At 41.4% G+C, this 15,588-nt stretch overlaps 1 long non-coding RNA gene and 1 other non-coding gene across 2 annotated transcripts; both read left to right on the top strand.

The window, feature by feature from the left end:
- Positions 1-703: 703 nt before the first annotated feature.
- On the top strand, positions 704-11,027 carry LOC131384643 (uncharacterized). The gene is made up of 3 exons (XR_009215703.1): positions 704-1,036; positions 7,089-7,193; positions 11,011-11,027. It is a non-coding gene; the product is annotated as an uncharacterized LOC131384643 (long non-coding RNA).
- On the top strand, positions 8,983-9,115 carry LOC116477541 (U8 small nucleolar RNA). Its single transcript, XR_004250508.1, has one exon. It is a non-coding gene; the product is annotated as a U8 small nucleolar RNA (small nucleolar RNA).
- Positions 11,028-15,588: the final 4,561 nt, after the last annotated feature.

Below are 15,588 nucleotides of genomic sequence, written 5' to 3'. Positions count from 1 at the left end.
TTCTCTTTTGGTTAGGCTGGTCTCAAACTGTCGACCTCAGGTGATCCCCCGCCTTGGCCACTCCGAGTGCTGGGATTGCAGGGCTGAGCCACCGCGACCAACCCACTTTATTAATCAGAAACGAATCGATTGGCCTGGGGTGGTGGCTCAGGCTTGTGATCCCAGGACTTTCGATGGCTGAGTGCGGGGGATCTCACGATACTGAGTTCCAGACCGGCCTAGGCAACATGGTGAACCCGGCCACTTTTTTTTGAGGCAGAGTTCCACCCTTGTTACCCAGGCTGGAATGCAGTTGCGGGATCTCAGCTCCCCACGGCCTCCGCCTCCCAGGTTTGGGTGGTTCTCCTGCCTCAGCCTCCTGAGTGGCTGGGATTGCAGGCGTGAGCCACTGTACCCAGCTAATTTTGTTGTTGTTGTTGTTGATAGAGACGGGTTTCTCCCTGTTTTTCAGGCTGGTCTGAAACTCCCGCGAGTGTGAGGAAGGGACCAGATGGGTTGGGTAGAAAGGTGCTGGGTCAAGAGAGGAGGGGGCAGCCGGGAGCACCCGCACGCCGGGTGCGCGCGGGGCGCGTCGGGTTGAGGGGTGAGGGGTAAGAAGTGAGGGGCGACGAGGACCGGGGCGGGTAGGGGCAGCCATTTCCCAGGCGGTAGCGGGGGCAGTGGTGCTGTTGCTCTTTTAAGCTGCGGGTTGACGGGAGCCGCGCCTCCTGTCGGTGGAGTCGGTTACAAAGGGAGCAGCCTCCCAGGCCGCCACACAGCTCCCGCCAAGACCTCCGTGTCCCTTGCCATTTTCCAGTCGCGCTCCCACGAGGGTCACGGCGGCGGGAAGAGGTGGAGCCGCAAGAGCTCGGCCGGGGGCACCGCCGGGTGGTCGCCGCCATGACAGCGGCTCGGTACGGGCTCCTTTTCCGCGCCCTCCCGCCGGAGATGAGGGGAAGATGTCCGTGTCAGGGTCAAGGCCAAACTGAAGTTGCTGGCCTCTATCTTCCAGCAGAATCAGGAGCCACAGCCGCGGCTGCTCCACCGCAACATCAAGGTGAGTCGCCGGGTGGTGGCCTCGCGGGGCAGGGCGAGGGCGGGAAGGGGATGCCCAGAGTCCCGGGACAAAGGGGAACCTGCCCCAGAGAGACCCCGGTTCCCCGCCCCTTTCCCCCGAAACTGGCCCGCCTGGCACTGCGCAAGGCTTGGGTGGGAGAAAGCGAAGGGCGCGTCTCTCCAACTCCTAGCGCGGGGCTGGCTTGGGGGCTGCTGGTCTCTCTTGGCCCCTGTCGCTGCGCCTCGAGGTGGGAGCCCGCGGCTGCCAGAGCCTTCTTGGGACCCATGGTCGCCCTCAGTCAGCCGACCTGCTCTGGGGACCGCGACAGGGCGGGGCAGGGCGGCTCCCGCGTTGTTTGAGCCCAGGCGGGGAAGAGGAAAGGCCTTTTAAGATTTTCGGTTTTTTGGCGGGGCATAGTGGCTCATGCCTGTAATCCCAGCACTTTGGGAGGCCAACCGGGCTGATCACTTGAGGTCAGGAGTTGGAGACCAGCCTGGCCAACATGGTGAAACCCGTCTCTACTAAAAAATAGAAAAATTAGCCGGTCGTGTTGGCAGGTGACTTAATCCCAGCTATTTCGGAGGCAGAGGCGGGAGAATCGTTTGAACCCGGGAGGCGGAGGTTGCAGTGAGCTGAGATCCAGCCATTGCACTCAAAGCTGAGGGAGAAGAGCGAGACTTCTCTCAAAAAAAAAAAAAAATTTTCTTTCTTTTTTTTCTTTTTGTTGAGACAGTCTCACTCACTGTGTTGCCCAGGCTGGAGTGCAGTGGCGCGATCTCGGCTTACTGCAGCCTACCTCTCTTGACAGTCCACTGGTTAAAGCGATTCTCCTTCCTCAGCCTCCCGAGTAGCTGAGATTACAGGTGCCCGCCACCACACCTGGCTAACTTTTGTGTTTTTAGTAGAGACGAGTTTTTTAGTACAGACGCGGTTTCACCATGTTAGAATAGGCTTGATCTGCTGACCCTATGCTCCGCCCGCCTCAGCCTCCCAAAGTGCTGGGATTACAGGCGTGAGCCACCGCGGCCGGCCTCTGTTTTGTTTTATACGTGTAATATATTCACAAGTAGCTTTACGAAGTGATTTTGATACTCTTTTGCCTTCTCCCTAGAATCTCTTTGTTCTGTAATAATTTTTTTCTTAGTTTATTTTGATCTTATTTTCCTTTTTAAAGCCTTTCCTTAAATATCTATTCTATGTTGCTTATCATTTGTAGTTTTTTTGTTTGTTTGTTTGTTTGTTTGTTGAGAGGGAGTCTCGCTGTCACCCAGGCTGTAGTGCAGTGGTGCAATCTGGGCTCACTGCAAGCTCCGCCTCCCGGGTTCATGCCATTCTCTTGCCTCAGCCTCCTGAGTAGCTGGGACTACAGGCGCCAGCCACCACGCCCCGCCAATTTTTTGTATTTTTTAGTAGAGACGGGGTTTCACCGTGTTAGCCAGGATGGTCTCGATCTCCTGACCTCATGATCTGCCCACCTTGGCCTCCCAAAGTGCTGGGATTACAGGCGTGAGCCACCGCGCCCAGCCCTTATTCTATATTATAGTGAGTTGTGCAATTATTTCATTATATGTTACAGTGTAATAATAATAGAAATAAAATGCACAATACATGTAATGTCCTTGAATCATCCCAAAATCATCTCCCCCAACCTTGTCTGTGGAAAAATTGTCTTCTGCAAAACTGGTTCCTGATGCCAAAAAGTTTGGGGACTGCTGGCATACGTGGTCTGATAGAGTATTTGTCCTTTCATGCCTGGCTTGTTTCACTTAGCATAATGTCTTTAACGTTCATCCATGTTGTAGCATGTGCCAGAATGTCATCTGTTTTTAAGGCTGAATAATATTCCCTTGTATATATTTAATGCGTTTTGTTATCTTTTCATCTGTTGATGAATACTTGGGTTGCATCCACCTGTTGGCTATTGTGAATAGTTTTGCATTGCCTGTCTTTCTCATGATCGCCATCCTATTTCACATCTAGCAGGTGTGAAATTCCATTGATTGATTGATTGAGACAGGGTCTGACTGTTGCCCAGTCTGGAGTGCAGTGGCATGATCTTGGCTCACAGCAACCTCCATCTCCCAGGCTCAAGCAATTCTTCTGCCTCAGCCTTCCGAGTAGCTGGGATTATAGGCATGTACCACTACCAGCTGGCTAATTTTTGTATTTTTAGTAGGGACAGGGTTTCACCATGTTGGCCAGGCTGGTCTTGAACTCCTGACCTCAAATGATCCACCTGTCTCCTCCTCCCAAAGTATTTGTATTACAGGTGTGAGCCACTGCGCCCAGCTAGTAGGTGTGAATTTCTATGTCTTAGTGGTTTTGATTTGCATTTACCTGATAGCAAATGATGTTGAGTATCTTTTTATGTGTTTACTGGCCATTTGTCTATTTTCTTTGTGGAAATATTTATTCCAAAATTTAACCTATGTTTAATTGGGTTATGTATCTCTTTATTATTTAGTTGTAAGAATTTTTTACATATTCTAGATAGGAGTTATAACAATTTTCTCCCTTTTTCTGGATTGTCTTTTTTCTTTCTTGTTGGTGTCCTTTGAAGCACAAAGATTTTAAATGTTGATATAGTCCAATTTATCATTTTTCATTTGTGTTTTTTTGTTCCTTGTGCTTTTGGTGTAATATCTAAAAAACATTGCTACTCCAAGGTCACAAAGGTTTCTGCCTATGTTTTTTTCTATGAGTTTTATAGTTTTATCAATATCTGTTATATTGAGCTCTTTTATCCATTTGAGTAAATTTTTGCATGTGGCATGAAGTAGGGGGATATAGCTTCATTGTTTTGCACCTAGACATGCAGTTATCTCAGAACTATCCGCTGAAAAGCTTATTCTTTCCCCATTGAATTGTCTTGGATCCCTTATTGAAGATCAATTGACTGTATATGTGAAAGTTTATTTCTGGATTCTATTCTTTTATCTGTTCATCTGTCCTTATACTAGTAGCACACTCTTGATTACTGTAGCTGTTTAGTAAGCTTTGAAATCAGAAAGTATGAATCCTCCAAAAAGTTTTTTAAGGTGGGTTTGGCTGTTCTGGGTCACTTGGCATTTCCATATGAATTTTAAGATCAGCTTGTCAGTTTCTGCAAAGGAGCCAGCTGGGATTTTAATCACAGTTGCATTGAATATGTAGATCAACTTAGGAAGTACTGCCATTTTAACAATATTAAGTTTTCCTCCATGGACACAGGATGTATTTGTACTTATTTAGGTCTTACTTTAATTTCTTTCAATCATAGTTGTGTTGAATGCAGACCTACTTTGAATTAATTCTGAGTTATTTTTATGCTACTTACTGCTTGACAAATATAATTGCTTTTAGTTTTTACTGTAGTTTTGATGCAATTGAAGTGTATTTGGACCATGTGAAGCTTATTTCTGCTTTGAAATTTAGTATAAATGGGTTATAATAAAATCTCACTGTGCTAATTTTTTGGTTATGTGAAATAGAAAATCAATGTAAATTTAAAAATTTATTCTGGGCCGGGCGCGGTGGCTCATGCCTGTAATCCAAGCACTGTGGGAGGCTAAGGAGGGCAGATCACAAGGTCAGGAGATCGAGACCATCCTGGCTAACACAGTGAAACCCCGTCTCTACTAAAAATACAAAAAATTAGCCGAGTGTGGTGGTGGGTACGTGTAGTCCCAGCTACTTGAGAGGCTGAGGCAGGAGAATGGTGTGAACCTGGGAGGCAGAGGTTGCGGTGAGCTGAGATCGTGCCACTGCACTCCAGCCTGGGTGACAATAGTTAGACTCCGTCTCAAAAAAAAAAAAAAAAATTCATTCTGAAATGCGATAGATGTTGATTCTCTTCTGGCAGGTGGTTATAAAGAGGAATATATAATCGTTCTATTGAGAAAATATAATCAATAATGTGAATACCTAAGGTAGTTTAGTTTACATATATATCTCGGTATTTATTTTTGAGACAGAGCCTCACTCCTGTCACCCAGGGTGGAGTGGAGTGGAGTGGCACGATCATGGCTCATTGCAGCCTCAAATTCTTGGGCTTAGGTGATTCTCTCATCTCAGCCTCCTGAGTAGCTGCGACTACAGGTGTGCACCACCATGCATGGCTAATTTTTTGTATTTTTAGTAGAGGTTTCCCCATGTTGCCCAGGCTGGTCTCAAACTCTTGGACTCAAGTGATCTGCCGGCCTTGGCCTCCCAGAGAGCTGGGATTACAGGTGTGAGCCACTGTGTTGGCCTTATGTTTTATAATCTTTAAATGATGCTTTTTATTCTATTACAAAACATATATAATTGTAAAAAACTTGTAAAATATAAAAGAGGACAAAGACAATAGAAAAATTATTTACGATGTAATTCCCAAGTAAACACTGATTACATTTTTTTTAAGAGCCTATTGCTCAGGCTGGAGTGCAGTGGCACGATCATAGTTCACTGTAACCTCATACATCTCATACATTTTTATATTACTACTTCTGGTTTTATACATAATGTGTTCACTTTGAAACAAGAGAGTATGATTTTATAACGATTATTTTCATTTAATGATCATGATCTCATTGCAATTATTGACCATTTAGTTTATTCCTGAACATTTTGTTTTATATATTTTTGCTATTGTGAGTGGGATATTTGTTATAACTTGGCATTTGTGCCTACATTCAATTTACCTATAGGAAGTTAATTTTTGCATACAATTGTTTTAATTGGTGCAGTGGCACAATCTCAACTCACTGCAACCTCCGCCTCCCGCCTTCAAGTGATTCTCCTGCCTCAGCCTCCTGAGTAGCTGGGATTACAGGCACCTGCCACCACACCCAGCTAATTTTTGTATTTTTAGTAGAGACAGTGTTTCACCATGTTGATCAGGCTGGTCTTGAACTCTTGACCTCGTGATCCACCCGCCTCAGCCTCCCAAAGTGCTGGGATTAGAGGCTTGAGCCACTGTGTCTGGCCTCTTTGTGTGTTCTCTTAAATCCTTCATCTGAGTTGCAAGGGGCACCTTGGGTTTCCAGGAATTTTCTCAGCTAACTCTGTTCCTTTATCTATGACCCTTCCTCACTAGTTTTGGATAATTTATTTTCCTTCTTCCTTACTTCACTGATTTACTTGTCTATTTTATTTAGTTTGCTAGTCATTGTTTCTTTTAAGGTTCTTCAGCATAAATCCTCTTTTATTTTTTTCTGATGGGAAATACTGGGGCATAGCACTGGGAATACAAATTATGTTTAAATAGAGCACAAAGAACCATCTCAAAGGAATAACTGATGGTGAATGTCTGGTGATTCATTTTATTATGTATCAACTCTAACAAGGCTTAATAAATAATTGAGGTTTAACACTTAGGTAACCGGTCTGTTTTTAAGCCTGAAAATTTTTTTATGTTACAGTTTCAACTTCACATTGAATATTCTGTAAAGCAGAAATAAATTGATTAGCATTCTATGAATGAAAAATGAAGCCATGGGTCGGGTGCAGTGGCTCACACCTATAATCCCAGCACTTTGGGAGGCCGAGGCAGGTGGATCACCTGAGGCCAGCAGTTCAAGACCAGCCTGGCCAACATGGTGGAACCTCGTCCCAGCTACTCGAGAGGCTGAGGCAGAAGAATGACTTTAACCCAGGAGACGGAGGTTGTGGTGAGCCGAGATCACGCCACTGCACTCTAGCCTGGTGACAGAGCAAGACTCTGTCTCACCAAAAAAAAAAAAAAAAAAAAAACCCATGCTGCTAATCGAAAAACCAGTTTGCCTCATTACAGTTTAGAAGATTGAATTGTAAAGATCTTTTTTCTAGTCCTAGCCAGGCTTAATGGTAACATGAGCAATTCAGTTACTTTCTCAGAGTTTTATATTTTTATCTGGAAAATGGAAATGATGGTACGTACAGTTTAAGATTTTTGTGAAAATAAAATGAGGCTGCAAGTGTCTTGAATAGCATTTGAAGTACATTGATATAGGTGATATTTTACAGTGGTGTCTTCCTCAGCATCTTATTAGTTCAGTGTTTTAAAGCTCTATATTAGTCACAGAAACAAATCTAATTTTTGTTCTTATTTCAGATTACAAGTGGACACCTGAGTCAGCAGGACCTGGAATCCCAGATGAGAGAGCTTATCTACACGGACTCAGATCTTGTTGTCACCCCCATTATTGATAATCCAAAGGTGCACAAAGCACTCTAACAACTGAGTTGTAAACTTTACCGAGATCTGAAATCTGCATAAGATTTTCATTCAGAGTATTATTTACTGTCTAATCTTTCCTGTTTCTCTTGCCTGCTTCTGTTTCATTTGTGGTGCATGTCTGCATTTCCAGCTCCCGCTCTGTCTGCAACCCTTTCCTCTGCCTTCACTTCCACTTCACTGGAGTTCTAAGTTTTCTCCCCTCTGTTTTGAATGAGTCAGCTCTGCCTCTCACTACTGCTTTCTTCCACATGCCACGGAGGGTTTGCCAGTCTCTTGACCTCAGACCTTAGCTCTCAGTCCCGTCGTTTCTCCATCTGCACTAATGTGAATCAGTCTAAATATTCTAGTCTCTAATGTATTTTGAAGGCAGAAGCAGTCAGAGGGCACTGCTCACCAGGCTGGGCTGGGCAGGCAGATCCCACAGAATCCCTGCCCTCTCACAGGTTGTTAAGACTGCAGGGGAGACAGTGGGGAGACAGTGTGGGAGCTTGAGGAGTCATGGTTCACAATGCACTTCTAAACCAGTGAGTTTTTTTGCTTCTTGTCTTTTAGAATATAGTACTTTATTGCTAGGGGATAATGAGTATCTACTTTAAAAAACAAATGTATTTCTAAGTCCTTCTGTTTTGTCTTGACTTCCAGCACCCCAACATACTCACATTCCACTACTTATTCTCTATTTTAATTTTCCTGCTTCTTTTACCTTTTTTTTGCTTTACTTTTTAGTTTTTATTTTTTTGAGATGGAGTCTTGCTCTATCGCCCACGCTGGAGTGCAGTGGCGCCATCTCGGCTCACTGCAAGCTCCGCCTCCCGGGTTCATGTCATTCTCCTGCCTCAGACTTCCGAGTAGCTGGGACTACAGGTGCCCGCCACCACACCCAGCTAATTTTTTGTGTTTTTAGTAGAGACAGGGTTTCACCGTGTTAGCTAGGATGGTCTCCATCTCCTGACCTTGTGATCCACCCGCCTCAGCCTCTCAAAGTGCTGGGATTACAGGCATGAGCCACTGCACCTGGCCACCTTTTTCTTTTTTAAATATCGTTTTCTGTATTAATTCATGACTGTTTTTTCTTATCTCATTGGGAACATTAGTGTGCTTTAGAAGGTAAGGGTTCTTGCATTCAAGTTTATTTTCTAGATAGACTGCATTTTATATAGATTATTTAGCTATTTTTCATAATGGAGCTAATTCTTTTTGTGAGTTCATATGTCTGACAGTGTAACTTTCTTATGCTAAGTTTGATGTGCCTTGGCGCATTTTCAAAGTGGGCTTTCTAGAACAATTTGTAATATCTTTCCCGGGGGTGTCCAGTCTTTTGGCTTCCCTGGGCCGCACTGGAAGAAGAATTGTCTTGGGCCACACATAAAATACACTGACAATAGCTGATGAACTAAAAAACAAAAAAAAAAATTGCAAAAAAATCTTGCAGTGTTTTAAAAGAGTTTACAAATTTGTGTTGGGCCATATTCAAAGCTGTCTTGGGCCGCATGCAGCCCACGGGCTGTGGGTTGGACAAGCTTGCTTTAGACAATATTCTGTGTTTCTTTTTTTCCTCTTATAACCGTATTTGATAGTTTATGGGAAGCCTTCGTCAGTGGAAATTTTTGTGTTTGACTTTAATTTTAAACTGCTTTTAGTCTTAGAGAAAAGTTTAAAAAATAGTTGAGAATTCCTGTATACCTTTTGCCCAGCTGCTCTTAATGTTCACATCTTATAGGTCTATAGTATAGTTAACAACACTTGGGAATTAGCATTGGTATAGTGTTAGTCAGGCGGGATAATCCTTACCTGTTCCTCCTTTTGGAGGGCAGTAGAATGTGGTAGTTGGAGTTGCATGATACTTGATTCATATCTCTGTGTAATGAGGGCTTGCAATACCCTGATTGCTCCTTTCTAATTCTTCCTGAAAAGGGAAAAATAAAACATGAGTATAGTGCTGTTAACTAAACTACCAAAGTTATTTGAATTTTACCAGTTGCCTGTAATGTCCTTTTTTTGTTGTTGTTGTTGTTCCAGGATCCCACATTACAGTTAGTTGTTATGCCTCCTTAGTCTCGTATAGTCTGTCCTTGTCTTTCATGGTTTCGTCAGAATTTCTCAGACTTTTCTTATCTTTCATGACCTTGACAGTTTGTCTTTTTTTTTTTTGAGATGGAGTCTCACTCTGTCACCCAGGCTGGAGTATAGTGGCGCGATCTCAGCTCACTGCAACCTCTGCTGACCGGGTTCAAGGTATTCTCCTGCCTCAGCCTCCTGAGTAGCTAGGATTACAGGCGCCTGCCACCACGCCTTGCTAAGTTTTGTAGTTTTAGTAGAGACGGAGTTTTACCATGTTGGCCAGGCTGATCTTGAACTCCTGACCTCTTGATCCACCTGCCTAGGCCTCCCAAAGTACTGGGATTACAGGCGTGAGCCACCACACCTGGCCTTTGTATGTTTTTGTAATACATGTTATAAAACATATGACTCAAGTCCTTGACACTTTGAAGAGTAACTGGTTTGGTGTTTTGAAGAATGTCCCTTAATTTAGGTTTATTTAAGGGTTTCTCATGATTAGAATGGGATTATGAATTTAGATTATGAGATTAGAATGAGAATATGCATTTAAGTAAGAATACTACAGTAAATACAGTAATGCTGGTTACTTAATTGGTAAAGGTTTTAAAAATATTACATATAGAAGTTTTGCAGAAGCTAGGTATAGAAATGATGGTTGAATTTTTAATTAAAAACCTCAAGATGCAGTATCTGGCTGTCCTAAGCTCATGGATCCAACTACATGGTTTCTTCACATTTCTCAAATAAATTGTGCACTTTCCAATTCATGCTATTATGGCTTCCTTGAATGGTGTCTTCTCTGATATAACCATAAAGTTGTAACCATCCTTCAAGACCTCAACCCACCTTCTACCTCTTCTGTAAACCCAGTCCCAACTATGTCAAGTAAAGTACTTGCTGTATTCTCTAAACTACTATTTACAAAAAAAATTTTCTGTCCAATGTTTTGTCTGTAGTTATGTCCTACCTCTTTTGAATTGTGAAATATTTTGTTGTTTATCAAATGTTTGTCTCATCTTCCCAACCAGAATGTCATCTCTGTGAAAATTGGATTGTGTCTTTTATATCTTTGTATCCCCATTAGCACTTGGCGTAGAGCCTTACCTTGGCAGGTACGCAATAGATACTTGTTGAAAGACTGAATTTCTAATTAGAGGTAAATTATCTGAAAGGTAAGCCAAGATAGGGGTTAATTTTTTCTTTGAATTTTTATTTTATTACAGATATCAATTGAAATGATTTAAAAAAATAAATTATTATCTATATATGTATGTTTTAATCTGAAAAGTCATTCTTACTCTTTTTGGTAACAAATTTTACACATTCATTTTTGTGCTCATTGATTTATTATCTGATATAAGGGACATATAATGAGACAGATATCCATCTTAAAAATTGCCCCAAAAGTTTGTTTTTTGGCCGGGTGCGGTGGCTCACGTTTGTAATCCCAGCACTTTGGGAGGCCGAGGTGGGCGGATCACGAGGTCAGGAGATCGAGACCACGGTGAAACCCCGTCTCTACTAAAAATACAAAAAAATTAGCCGGGCGTGGTGGCGGGCGCCTGTAGTCCCAGCTACTCGGAGAGGCTGAGGCAGGAGAATGGCATGAACCCGGGAGGTGGAGCTTGCAGTGAGCCGAGATTGTGCCACTGCACTCCAGCCTGGGCAACACAGCGAGACTCTGTCTCAAAAAAAAAAAAAAAAAAGTTTTGGCTTTTTTTTTTTTTAACCACAGATAATGAAACAACCACCATCAGTTAAATTTGATGCAAAAATATTGCCTCTACCAGCATTTTCAGGTAGGATCATAAAGGACTTATCGAACATGTAGACTCTTTGTATACAGATACAAATATGAAATTTATTCACAGATAGAATATTTGTATGTGAATAACTAAATTTATTTTGTCTTGACAATTGGTTATATTCTTGGGGCAGTGTTATGTGAATTGTAAATAATCTGTAATTCATTTGTGCCAGCTGTTGACATTTCTCAGCTGAGTCTGGGCTGCCCTGTCCTCTTGTGGGTGGGGAGGTTCCTATAGGTCTGGGCAAGTTTTCCTGTAGAGTGGGTGGGGGGGATCTCCTCTCTTCACTTCATAAAGCTGGTTGAATTTCCACCATTTATGGCAGGTGTAGGTGCACAGGGTTGGGGACAACAATGAAGGATTGGGATTCTATTGGCGGGACCAGGACATTTGAGAACGGGACTAGGTTGTTCATGACTGTGGAGATGGTGTGGGAGTGGAGATACTTAAGGGATAATTATTATGTTTCTGTTGAGCTAATGAAAATCTTATTTAGGGTGAACATCACAAAGTTTTACATACCTTAAACTTTTTTTTTAACAAATTATATTTTAAGCTGTTAAACTGGATTTGGGGAAAATTATTCATTGCGGCTAGAGTAGAATCTATGATTTGAAGAAAACTTAAAATATATTTAGGTTTAAATAAACCAGCTAACAGTTTATATCAGTCAACTTAATTACTAATAAAAACAACAACAACAACAAAAAACCTGTGGAGAAGGACTTTTTGAAAGACCAAAGTGAAGCAAAATATTATTAATAGTGCTTTCAGTGCCAAGTAGGTCTATTTATGCAAACCTAGAGAATTATTACCGGGAAATACTATTTCCTTTTTCTTCTTTGAGTTATTTAGGAAATTATATTTCCAATTTCTTTTGTCTAAAGATTGAGATCAGCCAAAAATATGTTAGCAAAAAATTTTAGGGAGTATCACATTTCCTAGATTTTGCCCTTCATTTTATAGGGATTTGGAGATAGGAATTTCAGGTGATTTTAGCTATCATGTTATCCTTGTTATTTTTTTACAGTAATTTTATTGGAACTTTTTAATAACTGTGTGGTTTGTGCTTTTCTCAATATTTGAGAGTTGATTTATTTATACAAAGGTTCTTTTGTCTTTTACTCCAGTTGTATTGAACTTTGCATTTTGTTATAGTCTAGGTTGTGGGACAATTCTGCTTTAGACATTTGCTTTGTTTGAAAGCATAGTTTTCCATTGAAGTGGTTAAAAAGTTTCCATGGATAGATAAAGAGATGAGGAATATAGAAGGACAAATATAAGTAATGTCATCTTTGGAGTATTTTTGGTTTTGACAGTGTAATGTTTTCCTTGTCCTCATCTTTGCTGTCGTAATTCTGTGTTTATTTCTCATGTGTGTTTCCAGCAGTTGTCTTTCTCATCATTCATACTTCTGTTATTTTCTTTCCTTGGCAATGGATAAGTTATAATTTCTGAAAGACTAAGATTGGAATGACTTTTTGTAACAAGTGTGCTCGCAGATGCACTCCACTGAGAAGAGCTCAGGGGCCTCCCGAGCCAAGCTGAATCTCCTTTGCTATTTGTGCATGGTGGCCGGTCACCAGGAGATGGCCACTAGCCTCCTCCATTCCCCCCAGTAGGTCTCTGTGACATGACTTATGCATTTAAATTTATGTTTTTATAGAGGCTCAAACAAGTGCTAAAATAGCAATTTGATTTAACTACCATGAGAAAACTGATTTATCATGATTTTAGGTTTATGAAAATTACCCTCTGCTTAATCCTTAGGTCTTAAAGTAGATGAGAGTAGATGGTGATTTTGACTTTTTGTTGTTGTTGTTGTTGTTTGTAATACTCAGGTTTCCATTTTATGTTAACTTGTAAGATTTTTAAAAAATATGTGAAATCAGGCTGGGCGTGATATCATAAGACAGACCTTTTACCTTCTCATCATTGACCGGAATGAACACCTGTAATCCCAGAACTTTGGGAGGCCGAGGCAGGTGGATCACCTGAGGTCAGCAGTTTGAAACCAGCCTGGCCAACATGGCAAAACCCCATCTCTACTAAAAATACAAAATTAGCTGGGCGTGGTGGTGCACTCCTGTAATCCTAGCTACTCGGGAGGCTGAGACAGGAGAATCACTTGAACCCGGGAGCCAGAATTTGCAGTGAGCTGAGATCATGCCATTGCACTCTAGCCTGGGCAAAAAGAGCGAAACTCTATCTCAAAAAAACAAACAAACAAAAAACGTGATATCATAAGACAGACCTCTTCCCTTTTCATCAGTGACTGGAATGAACTGCCCATGTGGAATGGGTTGGGGGTGTTGGTTCCTTTACTGGGTCATCTGGTAACCTGCAAGGTTTCTGCTGTGACATTGAAGGCAGACATCAACCCTTTAAGACATTTTTTTTCCTATCCTCTGGGAATATTACTTTTTGGACTATCTTGGTCCATTGGTAAGCTCATGGGAATTTGTCAGTTTTTTGTTTTTTTGTTTCTTTTGGCTCATGTTTAGCATCGATTGGCAGAGTGTTTGGAGTCATCCTCAGAAAGGAATTACGGTGGTTCGGAGGTGTTTTCTGTAGTGGGCCTTCATTTGGGAATTGGCTTGAAAAAAATTTAAGTTCATTTGCTTCCAGGATAGTATTAAGGTTACTTTTTTCGATAGCTGGTTGTGTCTATCAGGTAAGGGCAGTCATTTACAGAATATAAAGTGGTAGGGGAAACTAAAAGTACTGTTCTTAGTTTTTATTTTAATCTTATTCATATACAAGTGCCTTTGTAATTTAGTAAATATAATTTTTGGTATACAGCGTAAATTTCCTTTTTATAAATATCTGAGCTGTTAACTTTGCTGTCACTTTCTGTGTTTCATGACTTAAATATTTTAATTTTTTCTTTTTTACATTTACATTTTTTATTCTAGTTCCAATTGCTAATCCAGCATTTGTGGATAGCTGCAAACTGGGATATGTAAGTAACATTTATATTTTAAAAATTATTTTTCGTGACTTTATTAAGTAGTTACAGCATACATACTTATCAAAAGCAGAGTCCTAAATAATTATCATAAATTTTTCTGACATAATGATGACTCTACTCATAGGCAATTTTTATGGACATTCCAATTATAAATTTTAGAATATTTAAAAATAGCCCTTCTCCTAATATACAATTCTGGGATTATCTAAGCTACTCCTGGAAACTTTATGAACTGTTCTTGTTTTTTTATTTTCATAGAGACAAGGTCTCCCACTGTGTTGCCCAGGCTGTTTTCGAACTCCTGGGCTCAAGTGATTCTCCCATCTCTGATTCCCAAAGTGCTAGGATTACAGGAGTGAGCCACTGCGCCAGGCTAACTGTTACTGTTTTGAGTATTGGTTATAAAATACTTCAACCCTGATCCCTGTGTATTAATTTAGTTATACTTCGTCAAAGTTTCCCTTGGGCACCCTTATCTGTCCCTCATGTAGCACATAGCTTCCCTATGATGTTATTTATAATCTAATGAGATTATGATTTATAAACTCCCAATGGAAGGAAGTGTCCTTGCTTTTTATAGAAGCAACATACCAGGTGGAAGACACTGTAGATCAAGTGTTAGAAGGCTCTGGGTTCCGGTTGCCTATAAGACTTGGCCAAATGGTTATCTTTTTCTCATTCTCTGTTTCCTGGGGAGTGTGGGTGGAACAAGGAAATGGCATAGGTTTAGGATTCAGACAGACCTGGGTGTGGATCAAAGATCTGCTTTCTGGGCCAATTACTTTAATTGCTGAGCCACAGTTTCCTCATCTGTAAAATTGGGATGGGATAACTACTTCATAGATTTTTGGTAATTATTCAACTTTGAATGAGGTAAATGTATGAGATACCTTGTATAGTGCCTGATTCTGTTTTTTTGTTGGTTTGTTTGTTTGTTTGTTTGAGCCGGAGTCTCCCTCTATCACCCAGGCTGGAGTGCAGTGGTGCAATCTCAGCTCACTGCAAGCTCCCCCTCCCGGGTTCACGCCATTCTCCTGCCTCAGCCTCCTGAGTAGCTGGGACTACAGGCGCCTGCCACCACGCCTGGCTAATTTTTTGTATTTTTAGTAGAGATGGGGTTTCACCATGTTAGCCAGGATGGTCTTGATCTCCTGACCTCGTGATCCACCAGTCTTGGCCTCCCAAAGTGCTGGGATTACAGGCGTGAGTCACTGCACCCAGCCTTATGCATTAACCTTTTGATGCTAACATTTATGGTACCCAAAACTCCTTCATGTCATATCATTAAGCATTTTAGCTTACTAGTCAGGAGAAGTCCTTTTTATGGCTCATTATAGCTCAAAAGAGAACCATCTGATTTTGATCTCACCTTCAAATTCTCGGCTTGAAGTTCTTATTTATTTATTTATTTTAAATCTGCTGCAGAGTTAATTCTCAAAACTCTCTTTTGGCTTACTTTTTCAGTAATTTCTTTCTTGGGCCCAAAGCATGGTAGAAGTAAATAGTACATATTTTCTTCATTAATAATGAGGAA

This window comes from Hylobates moloch, unplaced genomic scaffold (assembly GCF_009828535.3).
Source record: "Hylobates moloch isolate HMO894 unplaced genomic scaffold, HMol_V3 SCAFFOLD_11, whole genome shotgun sequence".
NCBI lineage: Eukaryota > Metazoa > Chordata > Mammalia > Primates > Hylobatidae > Hylobates > Hylobates moloch.
Note: the sequence above shows the minus strand (reverse complement) of the source record. Positions and strands in the feature narration are given on the sequence as shown.